This window comes from Balaenoptera acutorostrata, chromosome 21 (assembly GCF_949987535.1).
Source record: "Balaenoptera acutorostrata chromosome 21, mBalAcu1.1, whole genome shotgun sequence".
Classification (NCBI taxonomy): Eukaryota; Metazoa; Chordata; class Mammalia; order Artiodactyla; family Balaenopteridae; genus Balaenoptera; species Balaenoptera acutorostrata.
In genome coordinates, this window is record NC_080084.1 from 17,759,069 (window position 1) to 17,779,004 (window position 19,936).

At 44.4% G+C, this 19,936-nt stretch overlaps 1 pseudogene; it reads left to right on the forward strand.

Moving 5' to 3' along the window:
• Window positions 1-11,054: 11,054 nt before the first annotated feature.
• The window catches only part of LOC103012378 (alpha-ketoglutarate-dependent dioxygenase alkB homolog 4-like), a 51,261-nt pseudogene continuing 42,379 nt past the window's right edge, over window positions 11,055-19,936 (forward strand).

Genomic DNA, 19,936 nt, shown 5'->3' on the forward strand with positions numbered 1-19,936 from the left:
TGAGCGGAAGGAAGGACAGCGTGAGATGTTTCCTCTAAGTCGGATTGAAATTTTGCTCATTATGTAGGTCTGAACACTGTAAATTACTACATCAAGAACCTGCTGATTAACAGTAGATGTATTTTTCCTTCAGAGGTAAGGGAAGAACTTCCACTGCAGAGCAAATATACCAGAACAGTGGGAGACAAAAAATAAACTCAGCTCTAAGATAACATCCCAAGAGTCCTTCCTGTTCAATGTATTTGCTTGTTTTCTTCAGTGAGGAAAGCCGGGCTCCAGATGTGACTCTCCCCTTATTTATATTGTGCAGGGCAGTGCTCATCAGTTTTGGAACTCAGGGCTCTTATCTGCGAAATAAGGGTGGGACCAGCCCTAGATGAATCCTTTCAGCACTGGTAATCTGTAAATCTTTCAAGAAGGGTCATGTTTCTTTGTGAATCTTTGGCAATGTTGCACAGGATTAACTGCTACCGCCTGGGGGTAACTTGTATATAAACGCGTGGAAATGATTCAGCGTATCCCCACCCTCCCCTCTAAGAGATTCCCTGGGTGCTTCCTGATTATCCATGCCTCTCTTTTACCCTTAGAAGGAGCTGAGGTAGAGAGGCTATGCCTGAGGTTTTACATTTATCTGGCTAGGAGTTAGGCTGTTTACTGTTTCCTATAGCTGCGTTGTCCAAGGCTAAAATGTCCTCTAGTGCGGTTGTTTTTGTCTCCCCTATTGTCTTTGGGTTTCCCCAAAGACTCCTTAAATAGGGTCTTGAGGCTTGCAGTTCTTAATCCGTATTCCCCTGTTACGGCCCAGGAGCTCTGTCACGTGGTGGTGAGGTGTGGGGAGGGGAGGCATTTACAGTCCTATGATTAGGTCTCAGTCTTTTACTGAGCCTGTCTCGGGCATTTCCCATTCCCCACATTGAGGACTAGAAGGGGCTAGAGTTGGTACTTCTCTTCAGCCTGGTCGTTGAGCCTTGGGTAGAATAGTTTCCCTCGAGGGTGGTTCTTGCTAAGGAGACCAGGATGCTCTGGGTATATTTCACAATGTTTGTTTGCCCCTCCACCTGCCAGAAAGACAAGGGGATTTTTCTCCAATCTTCACAGGAGAATTTGGCAGAGCTCCTGGAGGTAAAACTCATGAAAGTGGTGGTGGTGGTGGGGTCTCCCTGAGGCTGGGATGCCAGGAGTTTCTAACCCTCAAGGCACCCACATTAAGCCTCCAGCAACTTGTCAATTACCCCTTCAAGTGTTCCTATCCATATTGACTGCACCTTTCTGCTCCTGGGCTTCTGTTCCCAGGAAGATGTGACCCACTGTCTCCACCTGTCTGTCTTTCCAGGTTTAGGGGCGATAGCTGGCCTGTGACCTCAGTTCTCGGGTGGATCTAAGAAGAGTTGTGACTCTTCACTTTGTTCAGCCTTTTTCTTGTTGTGAAGACAGGAATGAGGACTTTCACACTCTTCACACGTCTGACCAGAAACCAGAAGCCCCCTCACTTATTTGGGTAAATAAACTACATGAAATCATTGACAGTCGACAATTTTTGTCCCACAAAATGGCAATTTCATAGTTTCAACCAAACTCGAACACATGAAGAAAATGAAGTGCAGCGAAACTGCCAAACTTGAGATTCAGAGTGCATTGCTATAGGCAACCCTGAAATTATTTTAAAGATTTTTTGGGTGATGTTTTGTATTCAAATTCAGTTTTGTAAATCTCTAAAGGAACTTTTCAATTTTTTTTCTCAAATTTTCAATACTGCTTCACAGGGATTCTCACTCCAAGTCCTTTAAGCAATACCTGACACCTACTTTATTTAGTAATTATAATCGCTTCCAGCACTTTCTACTTTGCAGACTTCCACATATATTTTCTCAAAGGTGGGTAGAATCAACATGGTCTGCAGGTATCTTAGTCTCAAGAATCAAAACTCTGTCATGGCAGTGGGGCCAGTACAGTGCTGCTATCCTGTGATAGATACTTGTGGAGGACGTGTGTTTGCAAACCTTAATCCATGTATGTATCCAAGAAATGTAACTGTTTTCTTACTTCAGCTTAATTCTGATTTGGGATTTCCATTCGGAGGGGACCAGCAGAAAGTTCCATTTCTATCATTACAAATGTCCCCCTCCCCTCTCTGAAACACAAATAGTACTGAGAATGGTACTCAGAAGGGAGAAGGATTCACATGTGCTTCTCAGTGCATCCCGGCTGCCCAGTGACATAATTCTCCGAGCCCGTGGTCCCTAGAAGTGAGCTGCTCCTCACTCTCAGCCCAAGAAGACCACCTTCCTCTTTTGCCATGAAGCCTGGTGTGTCTAGTTACATCACGTGGATTCCTCCGGAGGTGCTGGGGTGTGGGTCTCCAGGACACTTGGAATGATCTCACTACAGAAAGACAGGGAAGGAAGGAAGGAAGGAAGGAAGGAAGGAAGGAAGGAAGGAAGGAAAGGAGGGAGGGAGGGAGGGAGGGTGGAGGGAGGGAGGGAGGAGGGAGGGAGGGAGGGAGGGAGGGAGGGAGGGAGGAGAAAACAATAAGAACAACAGAAAGTGTCTCTTTCTTCCCTCCCTGGGACACAGGACACATAGCCTTCAGTGATTGCCAACCCGTGTGAAGGGAAGGTAGCGACCTTGTCCTCCATCAGCTTCTGCTTTCTGCAGAAGTGCAAAGTGCCTGAGGCAAGGTCAGCACCCAGCAGCTAGGAACACCAGTGGGAAACCGAAAGAAGAAACCCATTGTATTTTTTTATATTTTTTTAACATCTTTATTGGAGTATAATTGTTTTACAATTTGTGTTAGTTTCTGCCATATAACAAAGTGAATCAGCTATACCTATACATATATCCCCATATCCTCTCCCTCTTGCGTTTCCCTCCCACCCGCCCTATCCCACCCCTCTAGGTGGTCACAAAGCACCGAGCTGATCTCCCTGTGCTATGCAGCTGCTTCCCACTAGCTATCTATTTTACATTTGGTAGTGTATATATGTCCATGCCACTCTCTCACTTCGTCCCAGCTTACCCTTCCCCCTCCCCGTGTCCTCAAGTCCATTCTCTATGTCTGCATCTTTATTCCTGTCCTGCCCCTAGGTTCTTCAGAACCATTTTTTTTTAGATTCCATATATATGTGTTAGCATATGGTATTTGTTTTTCTCTTTCTGACTTACTTCACTCTGTATGACAGACTCTAGGTCCATCCACCTCACTACAAATACCTCCATTTCATTTCTTTTTATGGCTGAGTAATATTCCATTGTATATATGTGCCACATCTTCTTTATCCACTCATCTATCTATGGACACTTAGGAGAAACCCATTTTAAATGCTTCAGTGAATGACCCTGCCACACATCCAATACGTCCGCTAGGAAACAAAAACCTACCCATGATAATGTCTTCATTTGATTTGAGGCAATTTAATTCCTGGAAATTCTTTCCTTAATTTACTAGATTTGAGTATCAATCATAGAAGGCATGCGATGAATGACGCAACACAAATGAATCAGCGGAATGATACTGAAAGTTCAGCATCTTCGGGGGAAAAAAGTCATCTGAAGACAAGCACATTACAACACGTGATTCAAGAAAGTGGGGAAAATGTAATAAATATTGCCTTGAAATTAAGACAGAGCTGTACACATAGAATTATCATTCTTTTAAGTAGATGGCACAATTCGGATAAAAAGAAGACTCTGAGGTGGCTTCAGACAGAAAGTGACTGTGAACATGAGAGCACTGAGAACAAACAGTAAGGAAATAAGAAATTAAGAATGAAGCCTTCAGTGTAACTCAAACAATTACTTTATCGAACAAACTATAGATATTATGCTGGAATTGCTATTGAGTGTGAGTCTGTAGGGGTTGAAAGATGTTTCCTTAATCCAGACAGGAGCTACTTTCCACTATTTCAAGTTTACATCAAACGACCTTAGCTTGAGTGTAATTTTAATGTTATCTAATACCAATCACGATCAGTCATCAATGATCAGTATCCCAGTGTCCCACAAGACCTAGGGATTTCTTTTTTTTTTTTTTTTCAGTTACTGACATGTACCTACCTCTTCTTTTCATGCCTTTATTTCTGTATTTGGCAGGCATTTATTAGTTAGCATAATTATGAAATTATTCAGTAGCCCAGAAATCCACTGAAGCATGTGATTCTTATCTTACATTTCCACTGGAAAACAACCTTTGAATTCTTGCTACCAGATATGACAAAAGTCCAGTCAAAGCAAAAATCTGTCTTAGAATGCTTTCAGGGTAGCCGGATAGGGTAGAAGAGAGGCTCGGAGGCTGAGGCAGCCCAGCTGAGACACTGAAGTCATTCATGCAGTAAGGTAAGGCCCTGTGAAGGGTTAGATTTCCTGGAGCAAAAAAGCCGACACATACACACACTCGCACACACACACACACACGCACACACAGACCAGTTCCATTTCTGGTAATATGGCAGACGGGATATTCAGATACACTTTTTAAAGTATAACTCACCTAAAAATGCTAGATGTATATTTATATAAGCATAGATGTGTATATAGATAGATGATTGCTAGATGTATATAACATTTGGTCTTTGGAAAGGTCCTTTTCTCAATTACTTACCTAAGACGGGAAACTCAGTGATTTATTCTCTGAATTAGTCCATGTCCTCAATATCTTTCTTTCACCCTAACAGGTAAACAACTGAAATGCCTGATATAGGATTCTTGGGAGTTTCTTTCACTAGCCTAAATGTACGAATCCACAGACCTCTAGCTTCTGGTGTTGCAGGTAAGAAGTCCAATAGCAGTCAAAAAAGGGAAATCCTAGAAACTTGTTTTACCAGGTTATGCCTAAGTGTGCGTTTGTCTCCTCAATCCAGCCAAGAATTCTGAGCCTTCTTACTCTGAAAACTCAGGTCTTTCTTTGGCTTAGGAAAATTTTCTCCTAAGTTATTTAAAATTATTTCTTCTACTTCTTCTGTTCTTCTTCTTTTAGAATGTATATTATTCAGATGATAGGAATCCTGCATCCATTTTTCAAATCCTTCTCCTTTTCCCTCGTGATTTCCATCTCTTTGCATGTTTTGCTCTGGGATTTGTGATGTTGATGGTCCTCGACCTTCTAGGCCACAAATAGGATCCTCATTAGCTACCATCTACCCGCTTGATTCATATGCTGAATTGGTAAGGTTTTTTAAAGCTCTAGGAAGTCTTTTTAAATTTTACTTGTTGTCCTATAGTTTTGTTCTTAAGTGCTCTTTTTAATTTTAGTTTTTAGGAACCCTTTTGTCTGCTCCAGTAGGTTTGTTCCATTGGGTGTAAGATCTGAGTGTTGTTTCTATGTGTCCTCTTTGGCTTCTGGACACCTTTAGATTCAAGCTTCTTCTAGATTCCCTCCCTGTGGTCCTGGTATAGAAACTGACAGTCCCCCTCTAAGACATCGAGAGGAAGCATCCTTGATCTGTCATCATCCTGGGCTCTCCCAGCACCCATGGCAGGGAGGGCTTGTCCAAACCTCTATGTCCCTTTAGGGAACCCTGGCACACTCAAGTAGGAAAGAATAGATGCTAGGGTTCTGCACATCTTGATTGACAAGCTCTGTTCCCTTCTCCAAGCTCACCCCGCTCAGCACCACTTCTTTTGCAAAGAAGAAGCGGGGGTGGGGAGTGATCCATATGGAGAGCCCAAGCCCTCATATACTCCCACTGTAGGTCCTGGCTCTTAAGAGGAAAGTCTCTTGGATTTGGGAGCAGAGGGAAAGGGAATCTCACTTGGATCACATTCTGAAAATCCCCTGCCCAAGGGTTTCTTTCTGTAAAATGAGAAAATTTAGACTAGTGTTAGATCATATTTAAGGGCTCTTTCAACTCCCCAAATCTATAAATCAGAGATTAGATAAAACATATTCACGACTATGATAACTTATGGGATTAGAATGTGTCATGAAAGGAACACTTTAGGGCGACTGTTTTTGAGAAAAAATGTTTTTGAGCTGTAATGCTTTTATGAAAAACCAACAAATCAGAAGATAGGAGATTGAGCATGGAACCGGATGGCGAGATCCTCTGAGCTTTCTGATCTCTTAATTCTGATCATATATTGAATATCAAATGTTTTCTTCCCATAACCTAGGATAGTGCTTCTCAAACTTTACGTACGAATCACCTACGGTGTAGGTTCTGATTCAGTAGTTCTGGGGGAGGGCTGGAGAGTCTGTATTTCTTACCAGCAGGGATGCCCAGCCTGCTTGTCCGTGGCTCACATTTCAGTAGCAAGGCCTGGAGGATTTGCAGTGGTGAGTAGACCTCTGGCGGCCATCAGTAGAAATGTACAATCATTTTGTCATACAGCTGTAACTTCTTTTTCTGGGAATGTTAAAAAACACACCCCCCCCAAAAGCCAGCAACTGATCTATCTCTAACTGACATTATAAAGGCAAAGCCAAGATAGTTTATTAATTTGGATTCTATTAATCTAGAATTTTGTGTCATTCCAGAGAGGCCACATTGCCAGCAATAATCAAAGACGGGGTGTGTGTGTTTAGTCCATTAAGTGCTAAAGCAAATGCATTAAAACAGAAGAAGGAGAAACCAAGGAGTTACAAGTGATTAGTCTTTATTTTATTAAAACAATTTTTAAAATTTTCTAAGGCTTTAAATTTGATTCTCCTATCCTTGTCAAGGGCTGCCATAAATTACATTTTTAGGAAGTCCTCACTGATTCAGGCTCTTTTCTGAATCAGACTAGCCCACTCTTTTTTTTTTCTTTCTTTATAAATTTATTTATTTATTTATTTATTTATGGCTGCATTGGGTCTTCGTTGCTGCACGTGGGCTTTCTCTAGTTGCGGCGAGCCGGGTCTACTCTTCGTTGTGGTGCACGGGCTTCTCATTGCGGTGGCTTCTCTTGTTGCGGGGCACAGGCTCTAGGCACGCGGACTTCAGTATTTGTGTCACACAGGCTCAGTAGTTGTGGCTCATGGGCTCTAGAGCACAGGCTCAGTAGTTGTGGCGCACGGGTTTAGTTGCTCCGCAGCATGTAGGATCTTCCCGGACCAGGGCTTGAACCCATGTCCCCTGCATTGGCAGGCAGATTCTTAACCATTGTGCCACCAGGGAATCCCCTAGTCTACTCTTTAATTAGGAAAAATGAGGGCAGTTTTAGAGTAGTTTTCAATTTCTCAGTCTTTTGGCTCCTTTCTGTCTATGCTTCTCAAACAGAAAATAAAAAGTGCAATGTTGTTTGACTAACTATTGTCAGTTGCTCAAATTAAACAAAAATCTACAAATGTTTGAAAGGTATCCAATTTTGGAAACTATTTTTTCTATTTTTTTTTTTTTTGAACTACAAGTTTATTTCTTATTTTGAATGTCAATAGACATTTCCTGGCTTTGCCATGGTAAACAGATAAATGTTCCAGAAATTATCCTTTTTTTTCAGATAACAAAAGTAATATCGCTCTAGGAAGGAAGATAAACATCCTACACCACCATGTGCTTATTCTCACAGTTGAAGCTCATCTAACTGAAACAAACTTGCAAATTGATATTAATACCAACTTGATATTGATATAAACCTCTGGCCTCATATACAACTCAGTATCACTAGTCCTGAGCTGTTACTAGAAAATTGTCCATTGGCTCATGGAAATTTTCCGAGTTTAGTCATGTTCCAGTGACCTTGCATTTGGATACCAAATGAAACCCCAGAGCAGGTCTTTTCCTTTGCTGGCTTCCATAGCATAATCACATCCATTTATGTTATAAGAATTATACAGATCTTATATACTGTAGGAAGTTATATATGATTATTTAAGGCTTTTATTAATCAGCTTTATAAAACCATCTAGAATTATTACAACTAATGACCTGGACTTGACAGTTATCGAGAGAACTCTGTGCAGATCATTTCAAAGACTCCTGTTCTGGGGTTTAGAGGTTGGGCAGGCTTTCTCAGTAAAGTTTTCATGGGAAATGCAGGTAATGGTTAATTACAAATATTTCCATATCCTTAGCGTTTCCAAAACTACACAAAATTTCATATGCATCTCTGACTCAGGGATCCACATGTGGTTTGTATATATAACCAGACATTACCTGGTAAAGTCCCTGATGACTTTAATTCACTAAATGAGAGAAAAAACTCTATTCCTCTACTCACAACACTTTTGACACCAGACGTGTAGGGTTTTTTCCCACATCGACCAACTCTCTGATGCCAGGTAGGTGACCTACAATTCAATTTCAGGTCTGACACTGTCTACCTGGAGTCAGCATCAGAGCCACAGGTTAAGGGATCCGTCTCCCAAGACAGACCCCACTTCCGATGCCAGTCCTAAGTAGTAGGTCCCTAGGTCAGTCACACTTCTGTCCAACTTGGCTACAAATTGGGGGTTCCAAGACTCCCTCCTCAGGTTCAATAATTTGTTATAACATCTCACAGGACTCAGGGAAACACTCACGTTTACCAGTTTATTATCTAATAAAGGATATGATAAAGGATACAAATGAACAGCCAGAGGAAGAGATACACAGGGCGAGATCCAGAAGGGCCCCAAGCTCAGGAGCTCCTGTCCCTGTGGGTTTAGGGTGCGTCACCCTCCTAGCACGTGGATGTGTAGAAGCTCTTTTACACTGTAGTTTAGGGATTTTTATAGAGGCTTCATCATGAAAACGTGATTGGTTATTAACTCAGTTTCTGGCTCCTCTCCCTTCCCTGGTGGATGAGGAGTGCAGATGAAAATTCCAAGCTTCTAACCATCGCTTGGTCTTCCTGGTGACCAGCCCCAGCCTCTGGAGGAAGCCACTAAGAGTCGCCTTATTAGGACAAAAGACACTCCTATCACCCAGGAAATTCCAAGGGATTTAGGAGCTCTGCGCCAGGAACTGGGGTCAGAGGCCAAATATGAGGATAAAAGATGCTCCTAGGGACTTCCCTGGTGGTCCAGTGGTTAAGACTCTGCCTTCCAGTGCAGGGGACGCAGTTTCGATCCCTGGTCGGGGAACTAAGATCCCGCATGCCGTGGGGCAACTGAGCTAGAGCGCTGCAACTACTGAGCCCGCGTGCTCTGGAGCCCGTACATCACAACTAGAGAGAAGCCCGCGCGCTGCAACAAAGATCCCATGTGCCAGCGACTAAGACCTGATGCAGCCAAATTAATTAATTAATCAATTAAAAAAAAAAAAGATGCTCCTAGCACATTTATCACTTAGGACATTACAAAGGTTTGGGGAGCTCTGGCCAGGAGCCCAGGACAAAGACCAAAATATATGTTTATTATCATATCACAGTGTTGCACTAACCTCATTAGTTAGACTACATTAGAAATATCTGCCCTAATGTTAGCCCGGCCAGCAGCAGATTGTGTTTACCTGCAGTTCATAACACTTCTTTGTAACAAGGTATAAGGAAGGAATAGAACCTTACTTGATATCTACTAAAATTCAAGACACCAGTTATCTTTTTTTTTTTTTTCCTATTTATTTATTTATTTATTTATGGCTGTGTTGGGTGTTTGTTGCTGCGCGCGGGCTTTTCTCTAGTTGCTGCGAGCGGGAGCTGCTCTTTGTTGAGGTGCGCGGGCTTCTCATTGCGGTGGCTTCTCTTGCTGCAGAGCACGGGCTCTAGGCACGCGGGCTTCAGTAGCTGTGGCACGCGGGCTCAGTAGTTGTGGCCAATGGGCTCTAGAGCACAGGCTCAGTAGTTGTGGTGCACGGGCTTAGTTGCTCCGTGGCATGTGGGGTCTTCCCGGACCAGGGCTCGAACCCATGTCCCCTGCATTGGCAGGCGGATTCTTAACCACTGTGCCACCAGAGAAGTCCCAGTTATCTTACTTTTTAAAACCTAATTTATTGCTTTTTTAAAGGTAAGTCAAATATATCCCCTTCTTGTCTTTCAATCTGTGGAGCTCTTCCATTGAGTGGGGACAGAAAACCCAAAGGTAATCATTGGAGCCACTGTTCAAGGTGGAATTGGAAGCAGACAGTTCCATATGCCAGCACCCAAAGGAAAAAGAATCAAATATAAAACAAATATATGATTTGCTACCAAAACACCCAAATCACGCACAAAAAACAAAGTATGTATACTCTCCCGTATCTGTGTACCCACTGTGACAGCCATAGCAGTCATCTGAAAAATGGAAGTATTTATGGGATCTATGATTTCAGACTTGGAATAGGGAGAGATAAAAATAAGATGCAGCTGAGGGCAGCCTCGGGGCGATTCCACCTCCAGGAGGAAGGGGCTGACACCAGCCTGAGGCTCTTTGTACCCCAAATATTGAGTACTTCACTTTGTTTCATGACATTTATTTACTTCTAAAAACCAGAAATACATCTAAGATATAAGCTTGACGGTTAAATGGGTATTAATAATTCACACAGGAGGTGGAATCAATTCAATCAGGTCCCTTTCCCGTCCCTCTCCAGGGCCCTGCAGGACCAGTGGTGTGCACAGGGTACAAGGAGAGCAGGTAGATTCTCCACCAGAATCCTCTTCGGTAATCGCCTTCCTGGGTCAGGCGGGGCTGGCAAAGGGTCCCACTTGGTGCAGGGGTTGGGATGGGGCAGAGGAATGAGGGTTTTCTGTCGCTGGAAGTTCTGATGCAATCACAGACAGGTAAACACTGAAAGTCAAGTCCCCAAGGAATGCAAGTCAGAGCCAAAATCAACATTCTAAGCTGGGTCAGCAAGCCTGGGGGCCAAGTAACAAGTGGGAGCTAAGGTAAGGCGCCAAATGGATTAGCAAAACAAGAGAGAACAGCTGAATGGGAGTATCAGGCAGGGCCCAAGGAGGCAGTGATTTGAGGTCAGGCTGACTGCACTGAGAAGCACTCAAATGGTTCAGAATGAAACACCACCCCCCCCCCCCGGCCCCCCAGGCTTTCTCCTGCAGGGCCTCCCTAGATTTGCCTGGTGGAAGGCTCTGGAGGAGTCTGGAGCTTGCATTTCTAAGGTGGCAGGAGGTTCCCATGGTCACAGTGGATTAGCTACCGGAGCCCTTATGGGAATCGAGTGTTCAAGGTCAGCAGTTTGTGGCAGGCTGGGGGCAGCAGGGATCTGTGGAGCATGGTCGGGATGGAAGCTGAGGACAGGAGGCCGTGGGGTGAAGCTTCAAGGGCCCGAGTGGGCCTCTGGTTTCTGATGCGTTCGGTCTGGAAGATTCTGAAGGAGACCCAGGCATCTTCCACTGAGATGTCCTCTTTTAGGGATGGACAGCTATCCGTTTATGACTTATTTTGACCCTCAGCATACTAAAGGGTTTTCCAGAGGTCTTTCCGGGCGTCACAGCTCCTCCTGCCCCCCCGCCCCGAGTACCTGCCCTCGGCCAGGCTTATTCTTATGGAGTGGGGTACTCCTGGGGAACGAGTACAGTGGATTTTTATACCAAATGCCACTGAGTTGAGTTGAATGCACTGGTTCTTTCTGTTTCTCTAGAACTACAGAAGCTTCCCCCACTGCCCTTTCACCAAGTTAACATTGATTAATTATTGGTAGAAGTCAAACCCAGGAATAAACACTTTACGTGTGATTCTCACTGAATCCGTCCACGCTCTAGAGCAGACCCTCCCAAGCATCCAGGACCCCTTTCTTCGTCTCCAGAACCCTGAGCCTGTCAGGTCCTGCAGAGCAACGGAGCCATTGCGGACAACCACACAGCCCTTTACCACCTACTTGGAGTCTTGTGTCTTGTTTAAGAAAATGTTATTTTGAGTTTTCCATCACTCACAGCCAAACCTAATCCATACCAACTAGCCAGGTCAGCAGGACTAGGCTGTGAAAACTCTAAAAAGATCAGACAGTGAGAATAATCGAGCCTATGAGAATGCAGGAAAAATAACATTCCACTAGCCTACCACTCTTGAAAATTTGTAGTTATTTTTATGACTTTGTAGAGAAAATTCCTACATTCTACTTTTTATAGGTAGACAAGGGGTTGGCCCTGAAGAACTGGGTACACTGCTGGATCTGAATTGTCCTGTGTCACGGGCGGTGGCGGTGGGGTAGTCTGTGTACCTTGAGGGAGGCGCCTGGGTGCCTGGTCCACATGCTCATCTGGCTTATCTCATTAGATCTCTTTGACTGAAACTCTCACAAATTCTCAAATCGAAGCCAAAAATCACCTCTTAACCCAAAAGAGTGATTAGCATCATAAATGAGATTTGGGGGCAGATTCCAAGGGCTGCTTAATATAAGGAATTATTCAAGTGAGGGAATTATATGATGGGTAGTTATATGTAATACAGATATGAGTAATGCACTGTGACCCATTCCACCAACATTAGCCTTTTTCTACAAAAAATATTCTTGCAGTCACTTTATTTGAGAAAAAGTTTATAAAGCATCTGTGAAATTATTTTGTGAATTGTCTATCCCTTGACCATATTATCAATTTCCTGTGTGTTATAGCCTTTTGTGGGAGTTCCTTCTAAATCAAGGATTGTAGCATAATTAATTCTGATGCATTTTAATGCCACTCTTCATTGTTAGTCATTGTCAGAAAATTACAAATATTCTACATTGGGTACTGTCAAATGTTACGCATCATAGTTCTACATGAATAATCTTTTGCTGATAATTACTAGTAAGGCTTGGTTTACTTGCTGGGGTTCATGGAGCTTTATTGACTTGGAGCTAATTAAATTGTTGCCTGCTGCTTTTGAGATTCGGCCACAGAAACATGCCCATGATTAGTGCAGCCTTTGTGCAGGAGGCCCGAGTTGGACTGAGACCAACTTAGTGCTTGCTTAGTGCCTATGTGTTTGCTGGGGGTGGAGGTGGGGAAGTAAGATGGCTGCACAGGGGTGAACGTTGTATACATTCAAAAACTTAAACATAATAAAAGGCATCCAAATCTGAAGGGAAGGGGTAAAACTGTCATTATATGCAGATGACATGAAACTATATATAGAACCCTAAACACTCCACACAAAAACTACTAGAATTGATAAACGAATTCAACAAAGTAGCAAGATACAAGATTAACATACAGAAATAGGTTGTATTTCTTTACACCAACAATGAAACATCAGAAAGGCAAAGTAAAAAAAGAAAAAAAATCCATTTCAAAATAACATTAAAAAAATACTTAGGGGGCTTCCCTGGTGGCGCAGTGGTTGAGAATCTGCCTGCTAATGCAGGGGACACGGGTTCGAGCCCTGGTCTGGGAAGATCCCACATGCCACGGAGCAACTAGGCCCGTGAGCCACAACTACTGAGCCTGCGCGTCTGGAGCCTGTGCTCTGCAACAAGAGAGGCCGCGATAGTGAGAGGCCTGCGCACCGCGATGAAGAGTGGCCCCCGCTTGCCGCAACTAGAGAAAGCCCTCGCACAGAAACGAAGACCCAAAACAGCCAAAAATAAATAAATAAATAAATAAATTTATTTAAAAAAAAAAATACTTAGGAACAAACCTAGGAGGTGAAAGACATATGCTGAGAACTATGAGACATTAATAAAGGAAACTGAAGATGATTCAAAGAAATGGAGGGACTTCCCTGGCGGTCCAGTGGTTAAGACTCTGAGCTTCCACTGCAGGGGGCACGGGTTTGATCCCTGGTTGGGGAAGTAAGATCCCGCATGCCACCCAGCATGGCCAAAAAAAACCAACAAACAAAACAAAACAAAACAACAACAACAAAGAAATGGAAAGCTATCCAATGTTCTTGTCTTGTACTGAAAGAATTAATATTGTTAAAATGGCCATACTACCCAAAGCAATCTACAGATTTAATGTGATCCCCATCAAATTACCCATGATATTTTTCACAGAACTAGAACAAATAATCCTAAAATTTATATGGAACCATAAAGGACTCAGAATTGCCAAAGCAATCCTGAGGGAAAAGAACAAAGCAGGTGGCATAATGCTCCCAGACTTCAGACAATACTACAAAGGTACAGTAATCAAAACGGCATGGTATTGGCACAAAAACAGATATATGGATCAATGGAACAGAATAGACAGCCCAGAAATAAACCCACACACCTACGGTCAATTAATCTTTGACAAAGGAGGCAAGAATATACAATGGGAAAAAGTCTCTTCAGCAAGGGTTGTTGGGAAAGTTGGACAACCACACGTAAATCAATGAAGTTAGAACACTTTCACACCACACATAACAATAAACTCAAAATGGCTTAAAGACTTAAACATAAGACATGACACCATAAAACTCCTATGAGAGAACATAGGCAAAACATTCTCTGACATAAATCGTACTGTTGTTCTCTTAGGTCAGTCTTCCAAGGCAGTAGAAATAAAAGCAAAAATAAACAAATGGGACCTAATCAAACTTAAAAGCTTTTGCACAGCAAAGGAAACCATAAGTAAAACAAAAAGACAGCCTACGGAATGGGAGAAAATATTTGCAAATGATGTGAGAAAATATTTGCAAATGATGCGACCGACAAGGGCTTAATTTCCAAAATATACAAACAGCTCATACAACTCAACAACAACAACAAAAAACCCAAACAGCCTAATTGAAAAATGGGCAGAAGAACTAAATAGACATTTCTCCAAAGAAGAAATACAAATGGCCAACAGGCACATGAAAAGATGCTCAACATTGCTAATTATTAGAGAAATGCAAATCAAAACTACAATGAGGTACCACCTCACAACGGTCAGAATGGCCATTATTAAAAAGTCCACAAATAACAAATGCTGGAGAGGGTGTGGAGAAAAGGGCACCCTCCTACAGTGTCAGTGGGAATGTAAGTTGGTGCAGCCATTATAGAAAACAGTATGAAGGTCCCTCAAAAAGGCAAAAATAGAGTTCCATATGACCCAGCAATCCCACTCCTGGGCATATATCTGGGCAAAACTCTAATTCAAAAAGACACATTCACCTCAATGTTCATAGCAGCACTATTCACAATAGCCAAGACATGGAAACAACCTAAATGTCCACTGACAGATGAATGGATAAAGAAGATGAGGTACATACATACAATGGAATACTACTCAGCCATAAAAAAGAAAATAATGCCGTTTGTGTAACCAAGCAGGACCCTTTGGGGCCTTCCCAGAACAGCCCCCCACCCCATGTCCTCTGCCTGCCTTTTGTCTGTAGAAAAACTTTAGTCAAAGAGTAAATTTAATCAGAGAAATGAAAAAAATGCAGAAAGGAAAACAGTCAAGCAAGACAAAATAATAACAGTTTAGCCATTAAACAAAGTGAAGTTCCTCCTCAAGGGCTATAGATCCTATTCTGAGCCACACTGTTTAAGTTGTTTTGCAGCTACTGAAACCCCTGCCAGGTGGGAGAAGTTAACTGTATGCTGCCCACAAGCACTTAGACCCCAGACCAGTTGGAACCAGGTTGATGATGTTGATCCTGATTACCTCACCACCAACCAATCAGAAGAATGTCCAGGAGCTGATCACACACCCCACGACGACCCTCCCTCATCCTGTCTTTAAAACCCTTTCCCTGAAAGCCTTCAGGGAGTTTGGGTATTTTAAGCACTAGCTGCCCTGGACTCCTTGCTTGGCCCTGCAACGAACGCTTTCCTTCACCACTTGGCTTTACTGCCCATGTGCAAGCAGACCCAAGTTTGGTAACATCTGCAGCAACATGGATGGAACTAGAGATTATCATACTAAGTGAAGTAAGTCAGAAAAAGAAAGACAAATACCATAAGATACCATACAGTACTATACCATATGATATCACTTAAAATATGGCGCAAATGAACTTATCTACAAATCCGAAACAGACTCACATAGAGAACAGACTTGTGGTTGCCAAAGGGGGCGGGCAGGGAAAGGGATGGACGGGGAGTTCGGTGTTGGTAGATGCAAACTATTACATTTAGAACAGATAAACAACACGGTCCTACTGTATAGCATGGGAAAGTATATCCAATCCCCTGGGATAAACCATAATGGAAAAGAATATTAAAAAAGAATGTCTCTGTGTATAACTGAGTCATTTTGCCGTACAGCAGAGACTGGCACAACATTGTAAATCAACTATACTTCAATTAAAATTAAAAAAGTTTAAGAAGCCTTAAGTATGGCTGACCAACCTTAACTTGATCTTGAGTGTGACAGGGGCGCTGAATCGGCTGAGCGTCTGCTGTCCCACTGCAGGAGGGGCGCGGGGTCCCAGGCGCTAGTACCCAGTGAGAACCCCGAGGGAGAGAGATGCGAGGCACCACGACCTGGTCTGCAGCCCATCTCGCTCCCGGCGGCTCTTCCCGGTGATTGGGCGGCGCCAACTCCCAGTGCACCCCGCCCACCCCGCCCACCCCGCCCACCGGCGCCGGCGTTCCTCGTGCGCGGCGGGAGCGCGAGTTAAAGCCTTCCGGGCGCTTCACCTGCCTGTGGCGTCCTGGCGCAGCGCGCCTCGCTCCCGGGTCCCCGCGCTGTCTCTTCGCGCCCGTGGGACGCCAGGCGCTCCTTCTGCTCCTGCCGCCTCTGCTGGCCGCGCTGGGCGGCCTCGGGGGCTCCGCGACAGGTGAGTGGGGCCCGCGGGTAGGGCGCCCCGGGAGGGACCGCATCCCGCTCTGCAGGCTGCGGGGCGCGTGGCTGCCCGGCTGCCGGGCGGGGGCGGAGGAGAGCTTGGGGCGCCCTCGCTGGGTGTGCGCGGCGTATCCCCCATCCTGCGGTGACCTTTTGTCTGGGAGGGCGAGGCTAGACTGTCTGGAGGGGCCCCCTGCTTCTCAGCCCTTTACTCCTTAACAAGCCTGCCTGGTGGGTGGGCTCAGCGGATGGATTGGATGTCTTTTCCTCTCTGGTCCTCAGGCCGGTGGGAAAGGAAGCTCGTTCCGCACTACGCTCCCTTCTAGGTTCTTCCTTTTCCCAACATCCAAGGGAGTGGAATTGGCTTTTTAGCCTTGGTCTCTGATGGGCCCGCCGCCCAGGTTTAACCAGGCAACAAATTTAGCCTCTTGGAGGCCCGGGACCTTGGGAAGAGGTGCTTCCCTCCAGAAACAGCCCGGGGGAAACGGAGCTTGGGCCCAGGTGCGGTTAGCAAGCAACTTCCAGCGGCGCTTGTTAATACCACCCAGGTGTAGGCGGACCCCAAGGCAGAGGAGAGCTGAGTCGGGGTCCCAGGGTGACTAAGACACCCTGAGTTCCCATAGGGTTGGTGGCTGGTGACCTGGGCAGGTGCAGGAGGTGCCCAGTGTTTGTCAAACGACCTGGCCTGCAGAATTGCCCATCTCTCCTGACAGATGCTCCCAATTGGCCCTCATGGATGGAGGCAGATTTTAGCTCATTTTTTAACTTATGCAGACACTTTGTTGGTCAAAGTACTGTTAACTGGTTAGGAGGAGATGTCACTTAGTCTCTGAGCTGTTTGCCCTCCAGGAGGGATTCTGACCCTCAGGGTTTTTGCCTAACCTGGTGGGGCATCTCTACGGCAGGAATCCCAAACAGTGGTCTGTTTGCTCCACTCCGGAAACAGGATTTAAAGTTACTTGCCTTTTTCACTAAGCAGTGTTCGCCCAGATCTTCTGGTGTGAAGACATCTTTGTGATGTCTGTTGTAGACCAGCCCATGATCATTGTACTTTGTATATTGACAGACTATGAGAAAGCTACCATGAACTATAGTAAATAGATTAATAAGTACATTTTTTATTTATTCACAGCAAGCATCCACCTAAATTTGAAAAGTAATGTTTGAGACCCCTGTACAGATGGTGTTCAGCATCCATGTGCACACTGGGTCTCCAGACTGAGAATCACCAGGGCAAATAGTGTTCCAGGTGGGACTCGCCTAGCAGTGTGAGTCTTTGAGGGTTGACTGCAGCCCTAACTGGGATCCTTCTGGAAGGATCTGCTAGAAGAGGTAGCAAAAGAGCTAACACTTTGGGAGCATTTATTTGGTGGGTATTGTGCCCAGTGACTTTGTACTCTTTTAATCCTTGCATTTTCCTCTTAGAACCACTTATTTACTAGCCTCACTTTACAGACAAGAAAAACTGAGGTCCAGAGGGAGGCAGTAACTCTCCCGAGGTGATGTTGTTAGTACGTGGTCTGACCAAAACTCCAACCTAGTAAGTAGCCTGACAACTGAGCCTGGGATCCCATCTTAGGGGTTGCTGACCTCACCTGCTCTCAATTGAATGGTTTTGGTCAAGTCAAGTGGGATTGCCCGGACGGTATGTGAGTAGCTGGCAAAGTTGTTAGCTATTCGTTAATAACCAGTACCTCCTGAGTCTTTCATTTATAATGCAATTTATAAGCCAGCCTTTTAAAAATCAAACATTGAGTAACTATGCTAAAAGCACTGTCTTAGAGGGATGCAAGTAAGACTGAGGTCTGGTTCCTTACCAAAGAAGGTGTAGTCTGCGCAGTGGGCTTCCATTGTCAACTCCCATCACATAGCTTTGCACACGACTTTCCATCCCATGTGCATACATTGTCCCTGGGGTAGGATTGCTGGGTCTTCACTGCATCTTACAGAGACTTCTACCAAATGGGACATGTGGCTTATGTTTTCTCTGAACCAAGGATTGGCTTTTTCTCTTTGAAAGTTAGGACAAAATAGTAAACTAAGTACAACCAGGCCTTCTCTGAGCACCACATCCATAACAGGCTTATTTTTGACCATTAATCAATCAGGGTTGAGAAACACAAGTTAATGATTCGAATAAAACTGATAATATAAATCAGTGTGATAACTGAAAACTTAAGTATTTATAACCAGGCTATTAGAGGTACTCTTATAAAGATGGCATGTAGGACCCCAAACCCTAACTTCATTTGAAGCTGTATCGACCCATGTCTAAAAGGAAACTGAAGTTAAGTGCTTTGAATGTAGATCTCTAAACTTGCAACACTTAATACTCTGAGTCTGTAAGACCGAATCAGGCCTGGAAGAAGTAGTATCTTTGTAAGCACAAGTGTAAGTCTGAGCCATTCTGACAACGGGGAGGCAAATGACAGCTCTCCAGCAGCAACTCCACAGCATCAGAAAGAATGGCCCCCAAGGGTCGTCACTGGAGAACCTGCATGGGTTTTCAGGGTGCTGAACCCCCCCCTAGCGTTCTCCTCGATAATAGCTGAAGGAAGGTCTTCCAAAGAAAACAGTGAATGCAGCTTACATGAGAAGGTCTCCTGGACCCAAGGAATCCAAGAACTCTGATGGCTTTGCTTCTTGGTCCTTCATTGCAGATGAAATACAGTGTCAGATGACAAGGCAAGCTGCATGTGGTGGGAGATGCATTCCTGTGGCCTGGCTCTGCAACGGAGAGCAGGAGTGTCCGGATGGGGCGGACGAGCAGTGTGGTGAGTGGTCTCACCGCTGTGTCCCGTTGTGTAGCATGCACTCACCCACAGCGGGCCCTTATTGCTATGTGCCTGGTTGACAGTCAGTTCTCATGGTTTTCACCCTCTTAGGGGGTGTTCTGAAATGTTGGTAGTTCTGGGTGTCTTGGTAGTATAATTCCAGTGTCAGAAGTAGCCTAACCTTTGAAAGCAAAGTAAAACTGGCTTAAATCTACTCCACGTGCAGTGGGATCTCAGAGTTCCCCCCCAGTTCCCAGCAGGTTTGTGCAGAGGAGCCTGGTTTACAGCGTTTTGGGGTCACCTCTGGAGCACCCTCCAGTTTTGCTGAAGTGTTGAGCTTGTGGGTATCTGCACTGCATGTGTCCACCGCTGCAGCAAACACATTGCACTGCTCTCCACCTTCAAATTCCCGCTCTTTCCTTTTGGAGCAGTTCAGCCCTCTCCTGCCAAGTTCTGCCTTAGGAATTTCACCATAAGTTCTAAGCTATTTCTCAAGGTATTTTTCTCAGGTTAAAAAAAAAAGTTCCATCCCTAAGGGAAATTCTAGTGCTGTTAAAATAATTTATTATTTCACCTTGCTGCACTAGTTAAGACTCATTTGATTATGAGTCACAGAATCCAAATGAAGCTAAGGTAAGCTGGCTTAGGAATTTATTGTAAGGATACTATGGTTTCTAATGGAACTCAGAGAAGACTACCTGGGCCTTGGGACA